This window comes from Chrysemys picta, chromosome 21, assembly GCF_011386835.1.
Source record: "Chrysemys picta bellii isolate R12L10 chromosome 21, ASM1138683v2, whole genome shotgun sequence".
Classification (NCBI taxonomy): domain Eukaryota; kingdom Metazoa; phylum Chordata; order Testudines; family Emydidae; genus Chrysemys; species Chrysemys picta.
Genome location: NC_088811.1, coordinates 189,756 through 216,541, shown reverse-complemented (window position 1 = coordinate 216,541; position 26,786 = coordinate 189,756). Strand labels below are relative to the sequence as shown.

Below are 26,786 nucleotides of genomic sequence, written 5' to 3'. Positions count from 1 at the left end.
CCATGAATAGCCATGCACACATTTGCATCAATGCAATCAGTGCAGGTTGTTTCTCTCTTTCTCTCTCAACCCAAGCGTTTCTTAGTCAGACATGTTGCCAGAATTTAGAAGGGAGAACATCAGCTTTGCTGGAATTGTGCAAGACTCAAACTCTGCCATTTTTTCTATGACAGGATCGCACCATGGTCTTAAAAAAAAAAAAAAAAAAAAATCTTTATTTCAGCTTTTCCCTTTTCATAGATACTCTATTGAAATAGACTATACACTTCTTAACTACGAGACACTACAAAGCAGCATTTATTTTTAACTTTATCTAGTTAATTCTTACACCACTAAATCAAGTTAGACACACTCCTCAAACAATGGAAGCTAGAGTGGATAAAAATCTATGATTTAAAAATAAACAAAAATGATTTATTTAAATACATTTTTGTTTTTAAAAGTAAACCAATTTAAAATTAAATTTGAAATTATGATAACTTACATTAAGGCATATATTAAAAAAAGTAAAAGCTATTAACAACCTGAATAAAATGAGTTACGCTGCTTAAATAAACTTGCATTGCTACAGTGTATCCTCCTGGTTAGCAAAAAGTACCAAATTTAGCATAAAGGCTATATTTAGTTCCAAATCAACATGTTTGAATGGTTACCAACCAATAAGATTAAAATTTTCTTTAAGAAATACATGGATATGTAATTCCAGAAAGTGATTAAAGCCATTCTATTAGCCGATAACTAGCAAATGAGTTGAAGATAGATGAGACCCCAGTTAAAGTATTAACCTCTCATTCTTTCAGTTGTACAAGGACAGACAGGGCTATCCACTACGGGGCTGAGACTGAAGTAGGACACTGATCCTCAAACTCAGTTTCATGTAGCATTAAAGACAGACATCAATCCAGGCCAATTTATATCACATTGGGCAAGTGTCCTAAACTAGAAATGTTTGTTCCAATTGGAGTTTGGCTGCTTATGTCATGTAGATGTGTCAACATTTTAAGTCTTCACTTGTTGCCTAGAGGACAGGTAAGGGCTCAATTTACTAGCTACTTCACACTTGTTAAGTTGTTAGAAGTGGCAAGAATTAGAAAATGCAGTTTAAAAATAATCCGTAGGCTAAAATACTAAGAATGGGTCCAAGCATTCACACTAGATTTGATTTACCCCAGTGTTTTCACCTTATTGTGCTTACAACAACCGGCAAGACCACAGAGAAAGTGTCTGTTGCAGTATTAAAAAAAAAAAAGATGAAATAGGAAGGAGACTGGTGTTTAAATAGTTTGAAAGCACATGTAGAGTAGAGTGCTTGCTCCGATTACATGAAAAAGCCTGCAGGGATTGTAAGAGGACCAGCCTCCACCTGCTCCCATGCCAAAACCACTAGTAGTAATTAGTGTGTGTGTGTCAACCTCCTAAAATGCTGTCTAAATCTCAGCTTTCAGAGTGATTGTGCAACTATTGCCAGCTCTGAAATCCCCTTGGAGTTCTAAGCTTCCATTTCAATAGACACTTAAATATTACACTCAAAAAGGTACTTCTCATTGTTTCCATCACCTAGTTTTCTGAATTAAAAAAATTCAGACAATTTGTGCGTTCATATAGCCTACTCACTTCTAACAATAATCTCTTTGTGAATTCACAGAAGGTGACCTGCCTCTACATTTCAATAGGGAAATGTGAATGGACTGTTATGAAACTGTCCCAGCTTCCTACGTTCTTGAAGTGGGAGTAGGAGGGGAAGCAAAGGGCAATATAACTGCATGTTCTTCTTTACTAACTACCAAGTCAGTTTTACCTTTTTGCACCCTGGGTTTAAAGAGTTTGTGCTACTATTTTAAAATAGGTTTCAGAGTAGTAGCCGTGTTAGTCTGTATCCGCAAAAAGAAGAACAGGAGTACTTGTGGCACCTTAGAGACTAACAAATTTATTAGAGCATAAGCTTTTGTGGACTACAGCCCACTTCTTCGGATGCATATATTTTAGTTTGCTATGTATTTTAAAATACGTAGCAAACTGTTTAGCATTGTGAACTTGAAGCTTAGTAAAGAGCAAGCCCTGAGAATCTATGAAAGACAGCTGCATTAACTCTTGGTTTTGGATGGTACACTCTCAATAAGGTTACTGAGGAATACATTTGAAAGTCAGTATTGTTCATGGATTTATGAACATCATCAATTTGCAGCAGAAACTCATTTTACAGAGAAGGTGGGTTATCATGTGACAGTTACTGAGTTTGTGGATTAGCAAAGATTTAATAAAGTATTGTACTGTCATGAAATCACATGACAATTTAATTCATTTTTACAAAATATAATAGGATATGCTATCCAGACCATAAATAAAGCTAAACTGCACTTATCAAAGTAACCAAACTACCATTTCCTTGGTTTATGATGTTTGTTGTGCAAATGAATGAGTTAGGAAGTTTGGTTTTCACAATGGGTTTCCCAGTTATGCGGATAAACCCTACTTGCATAGACTAAAGTGATTAGAAAGATACACAAATTATAATAATTTTCAGGTCCTCCCAGGCTTTTATCTAGTCAAGAAGCTAAATTACTATAAAGGAAAACTACAAATTAGTTCTTGCTTCAATCACTAAACTCGGCAGACCCAAGCTAAAGCAATGCAAAATAATGAGTTTGTGGCAGTTTGGTTAGCAATGTAACTGTACAAGGAGAGAATTAAATTTAAAAACATTCTTCCCAGACCATATTGCCACAAGTATAAATATTTGGATGTTACGATAGCATACAATATATGGCATGCCCTATGTAGATTTTTTTAGCAACTCTCCTTCTGAAAAAAATATATCTATGCACATACTACAATTATATTGCAGCTACAATTTGTTTTTCATATCTGAACAGAAATTAAAATGTGAATTTCCATTTCTCAGCTCCAACTCAATCTACTGTTGTGATCTTGCAGCAATGTTTTATCAGCCATTTTTTCTGAAAGCTATAGAATATTTAGATACCTCAGTTATTTATTTACTGGCATTACTGTCAGGCAATCATCATCACAGTACTCAAATTACTCCTGGGTGAATTCTGTGTCACTGTGAGTGCACAGAATTCATGACCCCCACAGATTTCTTTGCTTCCCCACAGAAAAATGACTTTCAGACAGGGAAGCAAAAGGAAGCTGCAAGAGCAGTCATGCACCACTCCTTAGCAGCACAGGTACAACATTTCAGGCACCCAGAGCAGCCGGCTGAGAGGTAAATCACCGCGGGACTGGGGCACCCCACCCAGTGGCTCCTACCCTGAGCCAGGATCAGCTGCTAGTCCTAGCTTGGATGGAGGCAGGAGAGGACAGGACTTTCTCTTCCCTTGCAAGAAGTAGCTAGGGCTGTGTCAGACCAACCCCCAGAAACCTCCCCCAGCTGCAGGAAACTCAACATCCTCCCCTGCTTCCTGCCCCCATCACTCCTCAGCTGTGGGGGAGGGGTCACTGTACAGGGAACTGCTCCCACATCCACTCAACCCCTGTGCATCCAGACCTCCCATACTCAGACTCCCCTGCCAAGCCTCACCCGGTACATCCAGAACCCCGCTGGCCCTCCATGCCCAAACCCCACCCCACTGAACCTCAACCCCTGCATCTGGAGCCTCCCTGATCCCAGACTTCCAGCCTCCAGACCCGCACCCCTGCACCCAGATCATCCCACACTGAGCTCCCTGCACTTAAACCATCAACCTGAGCCCCCACATCCAGACCCCACCCCACCAAGCCCCATTTCTCCAGCACTCAGATCGCCCCCCCCCTCCCACCGCTGAGACCCCCACACCCAGACTCCTCCGCTGAGCCCCAACAACCTTCATCTGGAAGCCCCAGCACAGTCCCATTGCCCCTGCACCTGGAACCCCCTCCCCCATGAGCCTCTGTGCATCCAGATCCCCCCACACCTAGACCCCCCACTGAACTGCCTGCACCCAGATTGTCCCATACGGAATCCTCACCCCACACTGAATCCCTCCACACTTGGATCCTGCCTGATTGAGCCTACCTGCCCCACACCTGGCACAGAAGGGCATGTCCCTGGGTGTTTCTGGGGCAAGCCCAGGCCTTGTGCTGTGTCAGGGTCAGATGCAGCCTCACCGCTGAGTCGTGTCCCAGGAGTGGGACGGCTGCAGGGTAATCTTCCACCTTCCTGCAGCCAGTGGCCTTGCTCCTCACTGCCATGCTGGAGCCTCTGCATTTATTTATTGACAAATAAAACTGGTAGAATTTTAAAATATTGTGCACAGAATTATTAATTTTGTTATCACAGAATTCCCTCAAGAGTATCAAATTATTCTGATATGCACAAGAGGTCAAACTGTGCCTTAAGAATGCACCACACGTAATGGAATTGGATGCAATTTGCAGTGAAAATTGTTGAATGCCTACAAAAAAACTGGACAGTGATTACACTCTGTGATGCTACCTGCTGATCATGCTCTATGACATAAGGAGTTAAAAGCTGCATCAATCTATTATACATTCTCAGAAGGAAAAAAATTGCTCCTTTAAAAGCAGTAAGAACACATGTTCTTAACCTAATTTTGCTCACCTTGCCACCACGTATCATTAACGAATCTCAGAAGCAATTCATAGGAGGGGCACATTTTTGTCATACAAGTCATTCGTTCAGCTTAGCTCTTCCTTATTTGACAATATGATGTAATTTCCTCCTATAATATACTTTTAGAAGGAGATTTCTGTTAATTTGGAATGATAGCTAAGCCTTTGTGCTGTTTTTAACATTTAACCATTTCAGATCCTAATTAGAAAGCCTATTGCTGTTACTATTTAATCTACTTCCTGAAACTCATGGCAGACTGTAATTAGGCTTTGAAAGTCTAGTTTCTCCAGTGGTCATTATATAATGCCAAGAAACCCACATCCGGCAAACAATCCTAATAACATAGCTTATTTAAAACTATTTGTTTTATACATAATTGTATCTTATTTGTAGAGCACCATAAGTGTCCTCAGTGCTTTTCAGAATAACAGGACAGTCTCTAATCCACAGCTGTGATCTAACTCACAGACTAAAAATTCAAGCCTTTATTTGGATTTTTCAACTCTGAGCATCAATCTTTAGGAACATTATATAAACAAAACAGACTTAAAATATATTGGATAACCCTTGGACAAACTGATCTCTCAAGCACCTGCTTTGTCTCATCAATCTTGAAAAGCTTCATGGACGAATCATGTTTTAGGGAGAGATTTGAGTGAAGAGAGTGGTAGCTTGGTGCACACAGACAGGAAGACTGATCAAAGCATAAAGGGCAGCAAGTAGGGTGAAGATGACAAAGGAACAAATAGCTTGGAAAATGATGGACAATAGGTAGAAATAAAAGCAGAGATGGGCAGAAGTGGAGTTGTGCCGAAGCTTAAAGTTGTGGCAGAAGAACAGCTAAAGCAACTAGAACAGCTGTGGGAGAAAGTGATTTTTGGATAGATTGAAGGGACTTTTCTATTCGCCATCTACAGGGGACTTAGCCCAGGTTTAACTGTACTTAATTTGGTGATCCAAAAACAGTATTGTGGGGAACTTCTAAATTGTAGACTAAAAACTAACAATTAAGTAGTCAAATGACTGCCCTGCCTCTGCTTGTCAGATTTCAGTCTCGTGCTCAGCCTTGATATACAGCAGTGGTTCCCAACCTTTCTCAACTACTCTATCCCTTTCAGGAGTCTGATTTCAGCTCTGCTTTCGGCAGGGCTTTCGCTGGAGCTCCAGGAGGCAGGGCTTGGACTTCAGCATGTATCTTAGCTTCACGGGGCCCTTTCTTGCCACCCCCTAATGCAGGCCCTGCATTTGCAGCCACCCTAAACCCATCCTCTGGTTGAGAAACATTGATACTGTAGATAGAGTAATATAAAGAAGTCATTGCCTATATGAATTTTTAGCTTGTACTGACTTCGCGAATGCTTTTTATGTAGCCCGTTGTAAAACTAGGCAAATATCTAGATGAGTTGACATACCTCCTGGAAGATCTCTATTGCTGCCCCCCACTCCACTACTAGGGTTATGTGTACCCCTGGTTGACAACCACTGCTATATAGTATCATGAAGTCTTACAGTGGATATAGCCAGCTCACATTTAAAAAAAACAAAACAAAACAAAAACAAAACAAACAAAAAAAACCACCACAACTTAACACCTAAATAACTATACTAAATTTGATAAATTCCACATTACTGTACCAGAAATTCAGAATTAAGAGTTTTCACTTCTACAATACCTTATGTGCTGGGAAGGAGGGAAGGTGAGGGTCTTGAATCAAAACTTTAATTTCTCTCTCCAAAAGAAAGGTGTTAACTAAGCCCTAAAGAAACCTGTCAGCTTTCTGTCCAGGGCACACTTGATGAAAGCCTATTAGATTATTTGAATTTTAAAGGCAACTTGCAAAGGACAGACAAATGGGTTTTGTGGCCTTTTTAGCTTCTTTATGGTACATAAAGGCAGCCTAAGAGGCTTGGTTAAAATATTCTGCTTGTTTTCTACACGAGAAATGCAGACCACATCTGCCCTGGAGAACTCTATGGTGGTGGTAGAACTACTAAAATAACATCAAAAGAGACTAAAAGTGGGGAGACTTCAGTTTGGCTATTTAAAATGTAGGTTTGTTTTTGCTACTACCTATTTTAACTCCTGTGTCTATTCAGTATTTGGGACAAAGGCTGTCTTTGTTAAAGATTCACACTCTCCTCTTCCTCCTTTTTCCCCCGCCCCTTCAATTAATGTGTATGAGCTCACAACAAGTACCGGAGGCAAGCCCCCACTCCCCTGCCTCCCTGTGCCAAGATTAGGAAAGTCAGATCCAGCATTTCCAATCTTTTCAAAAGGTAAAGGCCGTCTACATTGGCAACTGAAGGACAAAATAGTGTTAAAAAAAAAAAAAAACACCCCTCGAAAGACAAAAGTTTTGCCAACGAATAGCGCTTTACCCACAGGAGAACTCTCCTGCTGACAGGGGTGCGAGTTTTGTCAGCAGAAACACAGACTTTTCACTGTGCCGGGGGTGGGGGGGGAGTGGTGGTGGTGCTCGACCCCCCCCCCAGCTCTACCCTGGCCCCGCCCCCACTCTCACCCTTTCCTCACGGCCACACCCCACCTCTTCCAACCCCCTCTCCTGAGGGGACCATGTTCTCCCTCTTTTCCCCTCCCCTCCCAAACAGCTGATTGTGGTGGGCAGAAGGCACAGGGAGAGAGGGGGAGGTGCTGATCCATGGTGCCTGCCAGTGGGAGGGAGGGGAGGGGAAGGTGCCGATAGGGGGACTGCCGGTAGGTGCTCAGCACCCACCATTTTTTCCCCCCCGTCAGTGCTCCAGAGCACCCATGGAGTCTGCGCCTATGGGTGGGAGAGCTCTCTCCTGCCAACAATCAGCAGCTACACTGCGCGCCTTTTAGTGGCGCAGCTGTAGCAGCACAGATGAGAAGAACACTCAGAGCTGGTGGAAAGAGTGCCTCTGAACACTGGTTTGCATCCTTCCAGCATTGTACCTTGGAATGACAAAGATTCAAAAGTCTGCCAGTGACCTTGTCCCTCAGGGCCTTTGCCATCCAATATACTAGCCTTACCTGCAGACCAGGAATAACAGATCATGGTTAAAAAATAAGAACCCTCGAGCTGTGGATAAGTTCCATGAGACCACTGAAGTTTCAAAGCCACTATACACCATTCATATTGTGCAATTAGAGTAGCGTGCATTCACAGGAAGTGTACAGAATGAAGATATATGTTATACACAAAGTGTACAGTGCTGTCTTTGGTTCTGAACATTACAAACGGGCTATTTTGAAAAAACAAAAACAAAGCCATGAGCCCATGTTAAGAGCTAGAGTGATTAAGAAAATTTAAGTCATCTTAAATTAGTATGCAAAAAGACGCATCTGAACCCACAAAATGCTTTCAGTTTATTTAAACGTTAACAAATCAACTAGAAGGAAAAAGTTGCTACTACCCACTCCGATGGTTCACTCCAGGGGGAAAAAATTATGGCAGAGTTATAACTCCTGAAAACAGAAGTGTGTAATGGAAATACTAGACCTATAACTAGCCACATTAAAGTATGTTGCAATAAGTTAGACAGTAAAAGTGTGAAGTGTAACTAGTTTTTATAAAACTAAATTCCAAAACAACGTCCTTTCTATGGTGATTACAAAGTGTACATATTGGTGCAGACTTTTAAACTATACATTGGTTTGCTCTGCAACTCCTACAGCTTGGTGATCGAGTGGTCAATTGCAAATTCATGTAAAGCTAGGTTTCAGAGTAACAGCCGTGTTAGTCTGTATCCGCAAAAAGAAGAATAGGAGTACTTGTGGCACCTTAGAGACTAACAAATTTATTAGAGCATAAGCTTTCGTGGACTACAGCCCGCATCCGAAGAAGTGGGCTGTAGTCCACGAAAGCTTATGCTCTAATAAATTTGTTAGTCTCTAAGGTGCCACAAAAGTACTCCTATTCTTCTTCATGTAAAGCTGTATCTGCAATTTCAATTACTAGCTTTCAAAGAAACAAAAATAAATTATCTTTTTCTGTCTCAGTTTCTTCATTCAGAAGAAAAGGTTTTGTTAATGTGCCAACAACATTTTAGGATGAAGAATGGGGGCCTCAATGCTGGTGCAATACTTAAGCACATTGAAGTCACTGAGTACTGATGTGAGTAAAGTTACACATATGCCTAGGTGATATAAGATCATGGCTTAAAATTGCAACTTTTATATATTGTGAATTTTACTACTTGGCAAAATTAATGTAATTAAATTGCCTGCAGTTGCTCAAATAGCACTAAAACATCCAGTATGAGGCCAGGTTAAATAATAAACATTTTCAGGAAAATGTCTCCCCATCCCATTCTAAAATCCAAATAATTTAGTTAACCATTGCACTTGAATACCTTATTAAATAATAAGTTAGAGTAATAATTATGACCAAGAGAAGCAAGGGTAGAAAGGAGACAAGCGTCATCTTTTTTGGATCAACAAAAGTAAAAATCACTAATTTTTGGACCCAAATCATCTTGTCTTCAAATACTGGCAGGTGACTCAAAAGTTAGGTAATTTTGTAACTTAGTTTGTCCTATAACCTATCATTACAAACTTATTTTTTCTCTTTCAGGACCACTGTGACTAGTCTGAAATAAGGTAAACAATTAATGGTTAAGACTGACTAAAAAACTTCCCTTGCCTTCCAGAGAACTTGGAGCTAAAGTTTTAGTCACAGGCCGCAAGCTGTGCTATGAGCCCAGTATCTGTAATTGAACTTAGGGAAGCACTTAAAGCAGAGGTTCCCAAACTGTGGGTCAGGACCCTAAAGTGCATCATGAACCCACTTTAATGGGGTCCCTGGGGCTGGTGTTAGATTTGCTGGGGTCTAAGGCCAAGGCCTGAGGGCTTCAGCCCTGGGCAGGAGGCTAAAGTTACATGCCCCCTGCCCAAGGCTGAAGCCTTTGGGCTTCAGCTTTGGCCCCTCAGCCCAGGGCGGTGGGGCTCGGGCTCCAGTCCTCCCTCCTGAGGTCATTAGTGTTGTCAGAAGGGGGTCTCGGTGCAATGACATTTGAGAACCAGTGACTTAAAGTACAACTTAAACAAAAAGTCACGAGCTCCGGCATCTCTAGACTCTCAGCCCTAGGACGCAGTCCAGCCTGCGGGAAGCCAGAAGGCTCTGCTAGAGCCTGGATCAAAACCGACGCTGAAGAGCCCCCGCGTTAAACGGCCCCTGACCCGCAGCGCCGAGCGCCGCCTGTCTCGGGGGGCCCGGAAGCCGCTGGGCACTTCGGGCTTCAGCCTCCCCTCCCCCGACAGCCGCCTGGTCACCAGTCCCGCCCCACCGGGCTGGCAGGTGCACCTGAAAACACCCAAACGCCTCCGCACAGCTCCGGCCCCAGCCCGAGCCACGGGTGCGTGACTAACCCGCCAGTCACGGGCCTGCCGGCCCCGGGAGCTGCTCGGCCGGCGCCGCGGCTCGCCCACCCCAAGCGCTGGCATCGCCCGGCCAAGGCGCGCAGCCCCTGCCAGCCGCGGGGCGCGACGCGCCTTCGCTCCAGGCCCGCCGCGCTGCGGGAGCGGCCTCTCCCCGAGCCGCCACTGCTCAGTCCCGGCGGCCGCAGGCTCGAGGCGCCAGAGGCCCCCGCGCCTCGCAAGAGGGCCCGGCTGCCATGGCAACGAGCGCTCCCGCCAGTGGGGGCCGAGCCCGGGGTCGCTGGTGGGGCAGCCCTGGAGCGCCCCGCGCGGGGGGCGAGGGGGGGCTCGGCTCCTCCCGCCGCAGCCCGGCGGCCACGGGAATCACTCACCCAGACGGGGCCCCGGCTCCGCATATCCCTGCCCGCCTTGGGGGACACTGCGCGTGCGCCGCACTCAGACCCCGCTAGCAAGTTCCAAGTCAGTCCTGCCCGCCCGCGGCTCGCTGCCGCTTCTTATACTGGCCCAACGCTGCAGACCACGCCCCCGGCCGGGCCGCGCCCCCCGCCGTCACGGCTCGGAGATAAGATAAGCCTTAAAGGGGCGATGGCGGGCGCCGCGCGGGGGTGCGATTCCGAGGCGAGCTGACGTGCGCGAGACAGGGTCACGTCGGTGCGTGGTCGGCCAGTGGCACGTGCAGCTGCGCGGGCGGAGGGTTGCGCTGGCAACGGCGCCTGGCGTGCAGGCTGCCTCCTCCTCTGGCCGTCTTCCTCCGCTACAGCCCTGTCCTGCTCGGCGCCAGGGCTGCTGGCATGGACTGCCTCTGTGCAGCGCCCTGCACAGCCGGCCCGTGGGTGCTACTGCTGTGCAAGGGATTAATGCTCAGAGCGCTGCCCCCGTGCTCCGTGCCTATGGGGCTAGAGGCAGGATGGCCTAGTGGGTAGGGGAGAAGAGTGGGGTTCAATGCTCTGCTTTGCCACAGAAGCCAGGTGACCTTGGGCAAGTCACTTAGCCTCTCTGTGCCTCCGTTCCCCATCTGAGGAACAGGGTTAACAGCAGTGCCCAATCGGACAGGTGTTGAGTGACCCTACGGTAGCCTGTGGAATGCTCAGCTACAGCATTAGTGAGGATAAAGACATGGATAGAATTTCATAAATTTGACCCTGTTAACACACAGAATTGTAGCACTGGAAGGGACTTAGACAGGTCATCTAGTCCCAGTCCCCTGCACTCATGGCAGGACTAAGTATTATCTAGACTATCCTTTACAGATGTTTGTCTAACCTGCTTTTAAAAATCTCCACTGACGGAGATTCCACAATCTCCTTTGGCAACTTATTCCAGTGCTTAACCACCCTGAGTGCAAGTTTTTCCGAATGTCCAACCTGAACTTCCCTTGCTGCAATTTAAGCCCATTGCTTCTTGTCCTGTCAGAGGTTAAGGAGAACAGTTTTCCTCCTGTATTTAAAAATTTGTTATGTCCCCTCTTGGTCTTCTCTTCTCCAGACTGAAGAAACCCAATTTTTTCAATCTTCCCTCATATTTTCTAATAATTTTTGTGGACAAATTCAGAATCAATAGTATGTTGATAATTCCCATCTTAACATCTGTCTTTCTACAGATATGACCAAGATCTCATAATGCCTTGAAGAAAAATAGATTAATAGATTTTAAGTCTAGAAGGGACCATTAGGATAATTCCATCTGAACTCCTGCATAACACAGACCGTAGTACCTAACGCCCCAAAAATCTGCATCAGTCCCATAATTTCTGCTTGAGCTACAGCTAGCATATCTTTTAGAAAGCTCTCTAGTCTTGATTAAAAGACTTAAATAAATGGATGAAAAACAGCTGACTCAAGCCTAAACCAGGTAAGACAGAATTGATATTGGTAGGAAGAGACAGACATTCTGGAGAGGTGACTGAAACCTTGTCCTCAATAGAGGATAACATTCTAAGTCATCTGCCCATCAAGTAGGTGTGCATCATACTGTACTCTTCTCTGTTGCTGGACAACACAGACTGCAACAGCGGTGAGGATGACCTTCTCCCATCTCCAGGTGGCCAGAATATTCTGCCCTTTGAGACAATGACCTTTCCATCATGATCAATGTCTTTCCTCAGTTCCAGTTTAGATTTCTGGTGGTGAAAAGGCATTATGGACATTCAACATGTATAACATATAGCCACTGGCACATTAAGAGACTGAGAGCACATCACTCTAAGCACCACATGATCCACTGGCTTCCTATTTATTTCTGGGTCCACTTTCTATTAATGTCATACCAAATTGAAATCCTCATCCCAATCTAGAAATCCCCTAAAACACATTTTGCTATCCTCACACTGTGTAGTACCTTAGTATTGCTTTCAGTGGCACTACTTACTGTGAATAAGGGGGCAAAGTAGGCCATGGTTATTAGAGATTGCCTCTCCAGTGCTACCCACTGAGAACATTGCATTCTGGAAGAACTTTGCAATTGACAGAGCCAAGATGAGACTCTTGGGACCCTGGGACAGAGTTTTCTTGATGGTCATTTAGACTGCAATCTCTGTAGGGCAGGGATTTTTTTATTTTATGTTTGTATAGTGGCAGCACAATGTGGCCCCAATCCTAACTGGGGCAATAGCACTGTAATATAAATAATAAGTAGTAAGAAGATTCCTGACAATGGAACTCATAACTGCAGGAGACCAAACAGTGTTTTCAGAACACAATGCAATTTTTGGAGAAAATGCCCCGCTGTCCTTTAAACTACTTTTTTTTTTTCACATGACCAGATACGGAGAATAAGGTGGGAAAAAATTAGGAAGAAGATGATGAATAGAGAAAAACAAAATGAAAGAAGCATGGAGGATTGGAGAGGGTCAGGTCTCTTTGGACAACTTTAGCTTCTAGATATCATGGCATACCCTTTATTCAGTTACTACAAGCCATGGCAATGGGAATGTTAGAAATAGAAAGATAACCAGTGGTGAGCTGGAGCCGGTTCACAAGAACCGGTTGTTAAATTTAGAAGCAGGTGTAGAACCGGTTCCTAAAGGGGTGGGTGGGTGAGCAAACTCCGATCCGCAGGCCACATCTGGCCCGCGGGCCGTCCTGCCCGGCCCACCTGAGCTCCCAGCTGGGGAGGCTCCCCTGGCCCCTCTCCTTGCAGAGCCACAGCATGCCGTGCTGCAGGTGCCAGCGCTCTAGGCAGCTCAGCAGCTCCTGCTGCTTTGAGCGTCATGGTAAGGGGGTAGGGCTGCGAGCTCCAGTTGCTGCGCGGCATCCTTACATAGCAGCATGGTAAGGGGGCCAGGCCGGGGCTGGGAGGAGGGGTTGGATAAGGTGCAGGGAGCAGTTGGAGGGGGCAGAGGCTCTGAGGGAGGCAGTCAGGGGACAGGGAACAGGGAGGCAGTTAGGATGGGGAGTCTCAGGAAGGGGTGGTCGGGGACAAGGAGCGGAAGGGTTGATGGGTTGCGGGTTCTGAGGGGGGCAGTCAAGGGCAGGACGTGGGTTGGGGTCGGATGGGTGTGTGAGAGACAGGCATGTGGAACTTGTACTCACCGCGCAGTTCCCTACCAGGTCTTTGGCGGCGGGGGGTGGTGGGTCTTCACTCGCTCTGGGTGAAGTACCTGCCGCCGAAATGCCACCGAAAACCCGGAGCAAGTGAAGACCTCTCCCCCTCCCGCCACCGAGGACCCAGTAGGCAACCGTTTCTTAGGATTTTGGGAGCTTATCACTGAAGAGAACTAGTATCACATTAGCAAAAAATATACGCAGGAACAATGGATAGAGCCACAAGAACAAAGTAGAGACTTTCTAATTTAATAGTCTTGGCTATCATTTTTAATTTTCTTCCTTTGGGAAGTCAGCTGTCTAAGTTCCAAGGGGTAACTGCATCATTTGTTGCAGCAGGTAATGGTTTATTAGACCAGGCCTTGAATCTAGGTTTTGTTTTTCTTTTTTCTGTAGAGACAAGTGAGTAGCTGACTGAACTACTGTGACAGGTTTCAGAGTAGCAGCCGTGTTAGTCTGTATCCGCAAAAAGAACAGGAGTACTTGTGGCACCTTAGAGACTAACAAATTTATTAGAGCATAAGCTTTCGTGGACTACAGCCCACTTCTTCGGATGCATATAGAATGGAACATATATTGAGGAGATATATATACACACTGAACGCTTGAACTACTGTGCAAGCTCATTTCAGGAAAACCTGCATGAGAAGGGAATGTTCCATGAAACCCAGGGAACAGAAGCCTCATTGTTCCACTTTGAGGATTTTTCTTCATTTACGCTATCCCCTTGATGTGCCTAGCACACCTTGATTGTCCATTGATACTAATAAAGGTAGTTAATCCTGCTTTAGACTAGATAAACTGTTGGTCTCCTAGCAGACTGGCATGCATGCAACTCAGGGGTACGTTGAGAGAGCCTGGATATTTTAAGAAAACATCTTCAATTTCTTGTATTGACCTTGGTTTACAATTTCCTCTACTCAGCTGCACTTTATACAGTCATATTTTACAGTCAGCAGCCTTCAATAGCTGCTAATGTCCTGAGAATTGTCCCCTAGGGCAACATTAGCTGCGTCTTTTCTGAACATAAGAACTAAAATGATTAAAGCTTCTAAATGTCAAGTTTAGTAATAACGCTCTTCTATTTCAATAGCTCCTTTCATCCACTAGGATCCCAAAGTACTTTACAAATCTGGGTGTGATCCTGCAGTCCTTACTCAGGAAAATTTCCTGTTGAAAGGCACCATATTTAGGAATCACTTCTCTATCACTGTAGGAAACACAGCAACACTACATAACATGGTAGGGTAGGGAATGAAGGACAACACAATATCCAGTTGAAATTCACAGAGAATTTCAGATGGGCAAAATAAGCTTGGTTAAACAACTTTTTTTTTACTTTACAAAAAAGTACATCAGTTTTAATGACCCCAGGTGGCCAGGACCTAAGTTTTATGTCTCATCTAAGAAACACTGTTAAAGGGTTTTTAATATTGCAGTGGGGTGTTCTGAAATATTTTGACATTTATAATTACTATTCACTGCAACTGAATCCACATTAATCAACAATGCTAGAGAAAGATGCTACAGTAAATGTTTAAAGAGGTTATTAAAGAAATAGGTCAAATAATTCTCAAACTTCTTGCAGGTTGTTTGAGTTAACACTTTTAATTATGAACTAGTTTGTGTGTTTCCAGCTGGTTTTTGAGTATATATACACACATGAATACACACACTTACAGAAAAGTCCTCTGGAATTTAATGAACTATATTACACAGAAAATTATATCCCTTCTACAGATTTCTATGAAATAATTAACAAACCTAAATCAAGGTTAGCATTTTATATTAAGTTCTGTAGGAAGTTCTAAAGTTGTTTCTGTAGCACCTATTACATTTTTATAGAATCCTATTTGTTAAACCCTACTAAATTCTACAGGATTTTTTTTTTATAAAAGTATGGAGAGCCACAAATATGATTTTAAGTTTATGTGCTTATCTCTTTCATTCATAAGGCTGTGGGAAGGGACAGTGCCCTACCTCCCAACTTGTTAAATTGTGTTAAAAATCCCCCTTCACTGTTTCTGTGCCACAGCTATATGCTTAACTGAGATGACAACTGTCACCTAAATTAGAAGGCATCACCAAAGACATATGTGTAACTATTTTGCTACCTCCAAACCCGGCTGCTCCTCTCTCATGATCTGTCCTTGAATCCTCTGTTCAGTGAAGTCTGTCCCAACAGACAGAAAGCAATTTGGAACTGGATTAATCATTTGTTTGATATTTCTCCTTGTGTTTCTCAATTGTCTTTATCATTTGCTTCCACTGTAGCTTCAGTTCTCTGGTTTTCCTTTGAGGCTTATTTCTTTACTCAAATCCAATTCCTGACTTCTTCCTAGTGAATATTGCCAGATACCAAACACATATTTCCTGGAATTCTCTCTAGTTCCTAATTTCACTTCCAGAACTGTTTTTTTCCTGTGTTAAACTTAATAACCATTATTAGTTATTATGGGGAAATGCAGAGATTATTTATTGATGGCTCTGTAGATTCATATTACCCCCAAAAATCCAAGAAAGTAATTTCTGTAAGTCTCATTGCAAAAACAGTTAGTATTTCTGCCCTCTAAAAATACTTAACCTATTTACTCAGCATCTTTCCTGAAGACTATTCAGAAACCTGTATTGTGACTCATTAGTTAAGCCACCAGGGTGTGCTCACTCTCCCTAAGTAATGGCAAACCCTTCACTAGGAGATTCCAAAAATTCCAATCTCAAGGCCCACAATGCAATGGAATATATACACAATGTAATCTGTCTGTCCATCCAATCTAGAGGGGAATGTTATATTTCTCTTTACTGACCTCATCACAAAAGGGATGGGACATTTGTGAATTTCATATGCTTTGTTCACAGTAACAGTTGCTTTATCTTTGGAAAAACTGATTTTGTTCATTTAGAATAATTTGCTTTTTTCTCTATGCAATAAAATATAATTCTGAAGGGTCCTCTGTTTTCTTCATGCTACTGAGACACTGAAAATGAGAAGTTTAAACTGTGGTTACTAAACCAACAAGGGCCTAAACTCATGGGACTGAAGTATGTTGAGGATGCTCTCAATGTCTGTCTCCTTTCTCCCTCTTTCAGTGATAGTGAGGAAAGCTTAGGTTATTTCTTCTTACAGTTAAAGAAAACCAAAGGGTTTTATTCTCAACTAATTTTCTGAAACTGTGTGCTCATAAAGGTTTAATCAATTAAACTTCCCCGTATTGTGTTTCTTTTGTCCATGGAATGAGCTCCTTATTAAGGAATTGGAAGAAATCCAAGGCTTAAAATGTCTAGTTAACTAACCAGCATCATAACACTTACCGACCAGGAATGTAAATCTTAACTGTGTTGGGGCCACAGTATGTAAAAGGGATTTTATTTTTGGGAGGAGTTAGGAATCTTGAGCACTCAACACCTCCTGGACTTTACCTACATAGTAACTTGCTGAAAACTGAACTAGTTTTGGCTGGTACACCCTGCTATTTGTTTCATACATATCTATCTATTTTTTGAATGAGTGGTATGCTGCCTAATTTTACATTTAACAATTAATTTGAGCATACCTTTTGTACATGCAGAAAGTGAGCTAAGGGAGGAAACCATCCTAAACTGTTTCTTTTGTTAATTTGCCATACCCTGAGTGTTGCCATAACAGAAAACACTATTTGTTTTTAATGGTACCATATAAGTTCCTGAAAAGGAAAATGCATGTCGCCGGATCCCATCTGTTCCTGGATTTTTGAGAGTTCTGGCTTCACTGCCATGTAGAGGCTACCCTTGGGAGCCTTCCACAATCATTGTAGTGGCTTGCTTGGACACCACTTCCCAAAGTTTCATGCAATGATTAATCCATACTGACATGGAAAGTTTTGTTGGAATTCTTTGTATTGAGAATCCTACAGGAATTCTCAAGAATGTTGTGTCAACATTCTTATATGGCACATTAGGATGTCTGTGTAGACAGACCCAGTGGAACAATGATTAATGACAACACATTGCGTTTCTACAGCAACTTTCATCTGAGGACCTCAAAGTGCTTTACAAATATTAATGAATTGGATATTAGTAGTGATGGCATTTGGAAAGCATTTCAGCAAATAACAGGTTGGCCATTTCCTTGTATAAAGCCAAATGTATGTGAGGGTATAAAAGGTAGCACTCACAAAATGGTATCCACCAGCAAGTGCTGCTAGCTTCTATTTGATCCAGAGAAAACTCCAAATGGTAATAAATACCCCCTGGAGGTAAGACTGCCTGATCTCCTTTTGTAATATAAAGGCAAGAGGAACAATGAAACCAACTTTACTGTGCAAATCTGCAGTTGGTTTCTCTTTTATCATCTTCCTTTTGGGGCATCTTATATAGCAGGGGTTGGCAACTGTTCAGACGTGGTGTGCCGAGTCTTCATTTAACCACTCTAATTTAAGGTTGTGTGTGTCAGTAATACATTAACATTTTTAGAAGGTCTCTTTCTATAAGTCTATAATATATAACTAAACTATTGTTGTATGTAAAGTAAATAAGGGTTTTTAAATGTTTAAGAAGCTTAATTTAAAATTAAATTAAAATGCAGAGCCCCCCAGACTGGTGGCCAGAACCCAGGCATGAGAGTGCCACTGAAAATCAGCTTGCGTGCTGCCTTCGGCACACGTGCCATAGGTTGCCTACCCCTGCTATATAGCTTCCCTTCAATGGAAACAGACGTCCTGCTTAGACTCTCATTTTTATTGGTGGATGGCTCTGTTATAGTCCTTATCACATAGATCTGCTGCTATGGCACCATAAAAATAAAGTTATTAATGAGAAGGGGGGGGGGTGCGGGAGGGTTTTTCTTCAAGTTAGTTGGATGCATGTGAGAAATAATGAAGAATTTCTCTAAAGCTGGGTGTGTGCACGAGCAAGCGAACTGGTTTTACTTTATGAAAAATGAAAGATGGGACCTAACAGAGAAAAAGAACGGTGAGGCAAGGCATTCAGTTGTGTTTGTGCACTGCACTATGGTGAGGTGCAGTGGGGGTTGGTCCACTGCACTGGGTTGAGATTCTGCAGTGCACTGCATTGCATGGGGGTCAGTTGTATTACAGGGAATGTAGTTAGTGATAGTACATTGCAGCAAGGTTTGGTGCACTGCAGGAATTGTATTCTATTTACTGCTGGTGCACTGCACTTGGATTGCAAATAATTCTGTTATGAATGGAGCATTGCACTAAGGTGTGGTGCACTACACTGGGGGCTGTCAGGTGACTACATGTTTCTGTTGAGGGGGATTTGAGTAATCTGAAATTCACTACTAGGAATTAACCCCACCCAACCCCCAGTCTGCATATATGCATTAGGCAAAGAGTTGTAATGTGTACTTGCTTGCATATGGTGCTAATGGCTAGAGTACTATTATCAGGGATCAGTGCAAATAGAACATCTTAGAACTTCAGAGTGCTGATTTTACCCTGATAGGACTTTCTCCTGGATACATCCCTGCAAGGTCTCCATACCTTTTTCAGTGGGTCCACTCCCCTTTCTAAGCCATTTTAGAGGATAGTTTAGGGTTACCATACGTCCGGATTTTCCCGGACATGTCCGGCTTTTTGGGCTTCAAATCCCCGTCCAGGGGGAAATCCCAAAAAGCCGGACATGTCCGGGAAAATCGGGACATGCGGGGCCGGCGGTGCTGAGCCAGGGGCCGGGGCGGCAGTGCTGGGCCGGGGCCGGCACCCCAGGACCTGAGCCGACCCAGGCTGGAGATGCCGGGGGGGGGGGGGGGGAGAGGGGCCCAGACTGGGCCACGCCTCCTCCCCCCACCCCACCCCTTACCTGCTTCAGGCTTCCCGCGAATCAAATGTTCGCGGGTAGCAGGGGAGGGAGCGGAGTTGGGGCGGGGGTAGGGGCGGGGCCGGGGCCCCGTGGAGTGTCCTCTTTTTGGACACTCAAAATACGGTAACCCTAGGATAGTTAGGAGCCAACTGGGTATGGCCTTAAATTTCTCTGCTTTGGGCCCTCAATATCTTTAACAAAGTCCTGATTACAGGTTTGTGGCAATGGGCTTTGGGGGCTTTTTTCCATTTTACTGGATTATGACATTTAGTGATGACACCACTTATTGTTGGAACATACAAGTAGGGTTACCATATGTCCGGTTTTTCCCGGACATGTCCGGCTTTTTGGTAATCAAACCCCTGTCCGGGGGGAATTGCCAAAAAGCTGAACATGTCCTGGAAAAATACCGCTGGCTGGGCACTTCCCCTCCCACGGCTGCTGTGCTCCTCCCCTGACTCTTCTGCTCTGTTTAAGAGCCGAGCTGCCCGAGCGCTACCGGCTTCGGGCAGCCCCCATGCCTCCGGAACCTGAGCCGTCGGCCAGGCACTTCCCCTCCCAGGCTCCGGGGGCGCAGGGTCCAGAGGCATGGGGGCTGCCCGAAGCCGGTAGCGCTCGGGCAGCTCGGCTCTTAAACAGAGCCAAAGAGTCAGGGGAGGAGCACAGCAGCTGGAGCCCGGGAGGGGAAGCACCGGCCGGGGGCGCAGGGTCTGGGGGCTGCCCGGCAAACCGTGAAGCCGGTAGCGCTCGGGCAGCCCTTTTTGCGTGGCTGGGAGGGAGGAGGGGGAATGCGGGGTGCTCAGGGGAGAGGGCGGAGTTAGGGCGGGGACTTTGGGGAAGGGACGGGAATGGGCAGAGTTGGGGCAGGGAATAGGTCCCCATGGAGTGTCCTCTTTTTTTATTTTTTAAATATGGTAACCCTCATACAAGAGATGTCCACTCTTTCTGAGTCACCATGGTTATTGTGATGCTTAAGAATTTGCATGTTCAGATGACAAAGTTAAGAACTGTTGTCTCTACTGCATTTTTGCAATGTAAAAATACTTCAAGACTCTTATCTTCCTCATAACTCTATACATATTTATAAACCACTTATCACCATATTATCAAATTATGTTAGGGGCAAACCCAATGGTTATAACTACTCCATATTTCTATAATTTCCCTGTCTCTTGAACTCTGCATTAAGTATGTGAACAGCATGGTTTGTTAATGCTGTTAATGACAGTTTCTGATTAGCAGTTTGATAGTGTAGAAGGAAGCTTTAAGTCCCATATCTGGGTTATTTTGCAGTTACTTGCCTTTTAGTTAAAATTCACAGGCATTTTATTATTACAAAACCTGGCAATATCCTGGACTCCCATTTCTGCTGAAGAGGATGATAATGTCCCTGACCCTAAGTGTTGTAATTGCTGAAGATAGTAGAAACACTGTTTCTGACCCTCTACTTTGATTAGCCATGCTCCAGATTCATTTCATCACAGTCAAATCCTTGCTGTTTATTCCCTAATTTTTACTTTCCTGACTCACTAACGGGGCAGATCTTTTCCATTTTCTAAGTGCTGGCTGTAAGCAGAATTTTCATGTGCCACTTCTAGTCATTTCTGATGCCTCATGAATCTGAACAGCACTCTTAAGAGTGTTTGAAAATAAATGCTAAAATCTCTTTTAAGATTGCAACATGATGAATCAAAGCCAATTTTTCTACCAGATTACAGTTCTTTAACATGGGAAGTAGAAAGCTTTATATTTCTGACCTCATTTCTCTTTTTAAAAATATAGGATGTCACATATACCTTATTGCACATTAATTCTGTGGATGACAATTTCCTTTGTGATCAAGCCTCTATCAATAGTAATCTCCTTGTTTTGCAATACTGGCTGCTATAACATTTCTGAGCCTTGCATGGTTTGTTCATGGGAGATGTTGTCCTTGAACAGGGGCTTGGGGCTTTATTTCGGAATCTTGGTGAGTGTGAATTATGGCTGGTTACTTATTTAAGCAAGGATAAGCAGCTTAGCCATTCTTTACTCTTTCTTCACCACCTTCTTAATGACAAGAAAGGCTGCCCATGATAAGTCATCAGTGAAGAAAACTAATGAGAAATTGCCCAAATGATAAGAAATGGATACAAGTTGTTCCCTGAGTACAGTTATGCTGCAACCCTTGGCACCTTTATCTTTATTACCAACCATGTACACAGACACTTTCACATTTACATTAGGGGGAGGGATAGTTCAGTGGCTTGAGAACTGGCCTACTAAAACCCAGGGTTGTGAGTTCAACTTGAGGGGGCCATTTAAGGATCTGGGGCAAAAATCTGTCTGGGAATTAGTCCTGCTTTGAGCAGGGGGTTGGACTAGATGACCTCCTGAGGTCCCATCCAACCCTGAGAGTCTGATTTCATTTGAAGATCCTTTTGCAAAGTAAACATGTCTTTTTAGTTATTTGATATGCTCCCTTTATAGGTTTTTTTAACAAGAACAGAATCAAACCCAATATGGGACAATATAGCACAAAACCTTTCCCATCATCTAATAGGTAATACTGGCCCAACTCTGAAACCCACCTTTTTTATTGTTCATCAGCCTGAAACCACGCCCATTCGTCTTAGCCTCAGACCCCAAAGGAAAAGAAAATGAGCCAGCTCACATACCTCTACCATAAATAACAAAATAAGACTGTTATAATACAGAGGATGATTGTCTGTACCCAATTCAGGGATTCTATTCTAGTCACATACTTGGACAGCACCATCAGCCAGGATGGTGGAACAAGCCAGGACATCCGGAACAAAATCAATAAAGCCAGGAACACCTTCAGGAGCTTAAATACAGTCTGGAAATCATCAAAATACAACACCAAAACCAAACTCAATATTTATCAGAGCTGCGTACTTTCAACACCACTTTATGGTGCAGCATGCCGGGGAATGAGAAAGTATGACATGTCCAAACTGTCTTCATTCTATATAACTTGCCTTAGAAAAATCCTCCGTATCTTTTGCCCCAGAACAATCTCAAACCAAGATCTGTTGACACAGTGCAGCCAAGAGGATCTGAGCACCATCATTGCCAGAGTAGCAATAAAATGGACACCTGAAGGCAAGCGAAAACTAGATCGCCTGAAAACATGGCAAAGAGCTGTGGAAGCTGACCTGAAAAACCTGGGGCACAGCTGGGGAACCATTGAAAGACTTGCCAGAAAGACAGGAGTGGAGGAGCTTCGTCACTGCCCTAAACGCCAGAGGCGTAATAGGAACACGATGATGATGATTATTCTATTTAGGTTCCTATACTGCATGTTTCAGTGGAATATCCTAATGCCAACGATCTCCACATTTCATAAAATCCAAAGAATGCCTTTCTTTCTAGAGCAGAGCTCCCAGGCACACAGAAGGGAGTCCAGCATAGCGGATCTGCTCATGGACATTGAAGATGGAGAGATGTATTTGGCCTTTAGGTACCATGGTGATGGGAGCCGTATTAAGAACCTGAATAGAACAGAGTATACAGATAGTAAGATACACTCCCTAATCACATACAGGTCCAAGCTTATACTGCTCTGAAGTAAGGGAGATCAAACAGGGGCACCAGTATTATATTGAAATCATGACGTACAAACACGGGAAAATACATCTCAATAGAACAGCTGTAGTGGTGGCAGGCCATGGTGTGCCATGAGGGGGGGCTTTGAACACCATGGAGCAGTGGTGGGTGGAGGAAGTTACTGTAGCCATGCAAGAGGGACTGTGGACCTAGCCAATTGGTCTGAACTATGCACATCCATGGACCAATAACCTGGCAGAGGGAGAGTGCAGGTGCCCCTGGCTGTGCCCAGAGCCTGTAGCAATGGCAATGGACTGGCTGTGCCAGTGTGCTGCTGAAACGTACCTTCACACAGAGCCCACAAGTCAGGCTTTGCATGTATGACTAATATTTCCCCATAATGGTGTTGAAGGTGTTCAGATAATCTGGATCAACTGACATCATATTCAGTAGTTGGTCCACAGAATTGATTTCTGATACAGTACAAGCTTGCTGCCCAAAGGCTACCTGGTTTGTGTGAGCTCCCTCATACTATGCACCTTGATTACATCTCAGGTGTTTGATGCTCATTAGTATTCTGCTACAGCTGACAATCTCTCTCCCCACACATCCTCCCATCATCTTCGGGTTTTATCACAAGATACAGATCTGGCCGACCCCTTATATATGATGCAGGTCAGGCCTCTGTCTAAACCAGGTGTTTGCTTGCCTAAAGCGGACCCTGCTTGTTTCACAGATTAGAGAGCCAATATTTTAACAAGTAAGTGGGCAGGATCAGCAGAAAGTGGCACTGATGACAGTTTCCTTTTAGGATTAGGAGTCACCGTCTCTGTATTTAAGGAACATGTATACTTCACTGGCCCGGTGTAATTGCATCCACAAGAATCTGACATGCATTGGGCAGAATCAGCATGCTGCATTTCCAGTCTGTCTATCCAGAAAACCCACAAAACAAAGGCAATACCTGGGTCAAGGAAGAAGGTTAAATTAGAGAGCAGCGTATGCAATTGTCTAGACAACAAATACAGACACACTCTAAAAGCCAGTCCATGTCAGGGAGTGGAGAATCTTGATTAAAAAGTAATTCTAAAGATATGCTGCCTGGCTTGGTAATCACAGACTCAGACTTTTTCAGTCCTGGCATGAGCATTAACTCAAAGCAACAGAATGAAAAAGGACACAGAGCAAGATTTAGATTCAGTGAACAGCCTAGACCAGAATGAAGCTTTATAAATTATCTGCAACCTGTTGCAAAAAGATGGCTCTTGCATGTGATCTGAAAGGAGAGAGCTTCACAATCGTTTTAATCTCTTCTAGGAGAGAATTTTGCAGTCATGGTCCAGACTCTGCCTCTGTTCCCTGATCGCTCAAGTCTCAATAGTTTTCGTCTCTCAAAAAGTGAAGCTGTTGTAGTAGGTCATGGCTGTAAGGAGTCAATCCCTGCAGTAACCTAGGCCCATCCCACAGAGAACCATGAACATTTTTCAGCACAAGGACTATGAATTTGGTCAGATATTGGATGGGAAGCCAGTGGAGCAAGCAGATGACCAAAATAATCTGATGCTTAGCAAGTGCACTGCAGTATGGTGCACTAGGAGAAGCCCAAAATCCATTGAATTAATCTGGAGGCAGTGTATTGCAATAGCCAAGCCTAGGAGTCTCAGATCTGTGTATTACACTGTGGCCATGTCCATGGCTGTCAGCATGGGGCACAGACTCCTGGCTAGCTATAAAGGAAAAGAGCATTTTCAGTTTGGGCATCTGTGACGGGCATGAGCAGCGCCCGTAATAGGCAGGGGAAGGCTGTGCCTGGGTCCCACTATCCTGGTCACCACCTGCCCTGGGTGAGTACCTCAGTACTACTCACTGGCCACTAGTCTATACTGCCCTGATAGCAGGGGCTGGGTTATAGACTCTGGCCACTAGGCCATACTGCCCCAATAGCAAGGGCCGGGCTACTGACTAAACCCACAGGGCCACTCAGCCCCGAGACTCGGGGCAGTTCTACCGACTAACGGTGGTGCTGTAATGCACCTCTCCATTGCCCCCAAAGGGTTATGGGGTGTATCAGCTCCAGGGCAGCATCGCACATTAGCATGAGTCCAGGAGGACCCCAGAGTTGCAAACTATTTTCATAACTGGAGAGCAGACTTGACTGAAAGTGGATTGATGGTGTTAGCCAGATCTACTCCATGCAACTTGTGTTGTTCATTTATAAAGTGCCATCAATGCACATGGCATGATAAACTATGAGCAGATAGAGTTTATAGCCTAACTGAACAGCAGCTGCAAGGGTATGATAAACAATAAACCAGTATAAACACAGGATGCTCAATGGGCATTATAACCAGACCGTGTCATGGATTATGGGGGATTTAAAAAAGCTGTTTGAAAGAAGGAAGGAATGGAGCATGGCAGACATTAATTGGGAGAATGGTGCAGGTGCATAGAGCAGCATGAAAGACGACATGAAGTTGGGAATGGATGAAGGAGCCAAAAAACATGGACAGGTGAGCAGCATGGGGGGAGTATAGTAAGCAGGAGAAGGTGTCAGAGGAGAGGAGGTCAAGATAATTCTCATTGTTTTATACAGAAGTAGTTAAGTGATTTACTAAAGGACAGTGGCACAGACAATAATAGATCCCAGGAGTCCTGACTCCTGTTCCCTATTCTAATCACTAGACCACATGCCCTTCCTTAATTAATTAACAGTCAGAGGGACAATAGAAGTTTGAGTGCTAGAATTTGTCTGGTGAAGCCCATTGGCTCCCTCCTGGACTGAGTCTATTGAGATTGTCTCCGGGCATTTCATATTCTGCAGTGAGGAACAGAACAGATTATTAATGAAGTGAAGCAAACTATCAGGGGTGGCATAGTGGCATTTTTGTGCCTAGGCATGAAGAATGATGCTGTCCTTAAATGCAGAGGGGCCAGTTTTGACCTTGCAGAGTATACTAACTTGCTGAGCATCCATTTCCTATCCCTTCCTCATTATCTCCTTTGTGTCCTCTCCTTTGCCCTCCATGTTTCCTCCTCCTCTCTTGAGCATGTATAGACACTGGAGGAGCAACTTGGTACTTATTTCCTTATAGGTTAACAATGAGGAATTCTCTCCCTGAGTGACTGATTTCCAAGCAGTCTTGGATATTTCTCTTTAAAACATAATTCGTTTATATTTGTTTTCCCCTATCTGATTGGCACTCTCTATTCTAATAAACCAACACCCACATATTATGCAGCCAAATGGCCCTTTCAGTTAGTACAAATCATCATTTACAGTCCAACAAACTCAGTTGATTGTGCAAACCTGCAGTACATCCATAAAGCTTCTATCTTAGTTTGTTATGCAATGGTGAATCATGAAGGAAATACAGAGTGTAATTAAGAACAGTGATGCAGAGATATTATTAGTGTGAAGCTAGAATCAAAGCATAAGTGATAATAATTTAAATTAAATAATCATCTGTATTAAATGCTTATTTCTATGTGTTATTTTCAGAAATTACTCAGATAAGCTGTCCGCTCCACAAATGCCAGACTTGTGTTTGGACAAGCTAAAAAAACCCTGAAAATAAGTTGAACTGAGAGTCCACTATTGAAATAGTCAGGGGAACTGAGGTGAATAAATAAGTCTAATAAATTGGTGCATTGGCTATTTCTATTCTTGGTGCCAAGTACCTTCATTCTTGTTCTTCCTGAGATCACCAGGCTCAGCACTAATACTTCCAGGAAACTATGTGCTGTGATATAAGGCCTAGAAACACATTATCTTCTATGCAGCAGAAGTGAGTTGGATAAGTGTTTTAAGGTTACCTCAAGACTAGGCTCTCACATGACAGGGAACCCCCCCTCCCCTCTTCTCTTAAATCCAGCTGGTATAATTTTAACAATAACCTTATGCACACACAGAACAGACCTCTGAAAATATTTCTGCTGTGTTTAGGGCAGGGCTAAGGTGAGC

General features: G+C 43.9%; 1 protein-coding gene across 4 annotated transcripts in view; it reads right to left on the bottom strand.

Annotated features, from left to right (window-relative positions):
* The window catches only part of ERRFI1 (ERBB receptor feedback inhibitor 1), an 86,525-nt gene that overhangs the window by 6,256 nt on the left and 53,483 nt on the right, over positions 1-26,786 (bottom strand). Inside the window, exon 1 of one of the 4 annotated variants that reach the window (XM_005287048.4) lies at positions 10,304-10,461. The exons of the other annotated variants lie outside the window; for them this stretch is intronic. The gene's annotated coding sequence lies outside the window, so the exon portion shown is untranslated. Of the gene's footprint in view, positions 1-10,303; positions 10,462-26,786 lie in introns of those variants that run through there. 4 annotated transcript variants of the gene reach the window in all.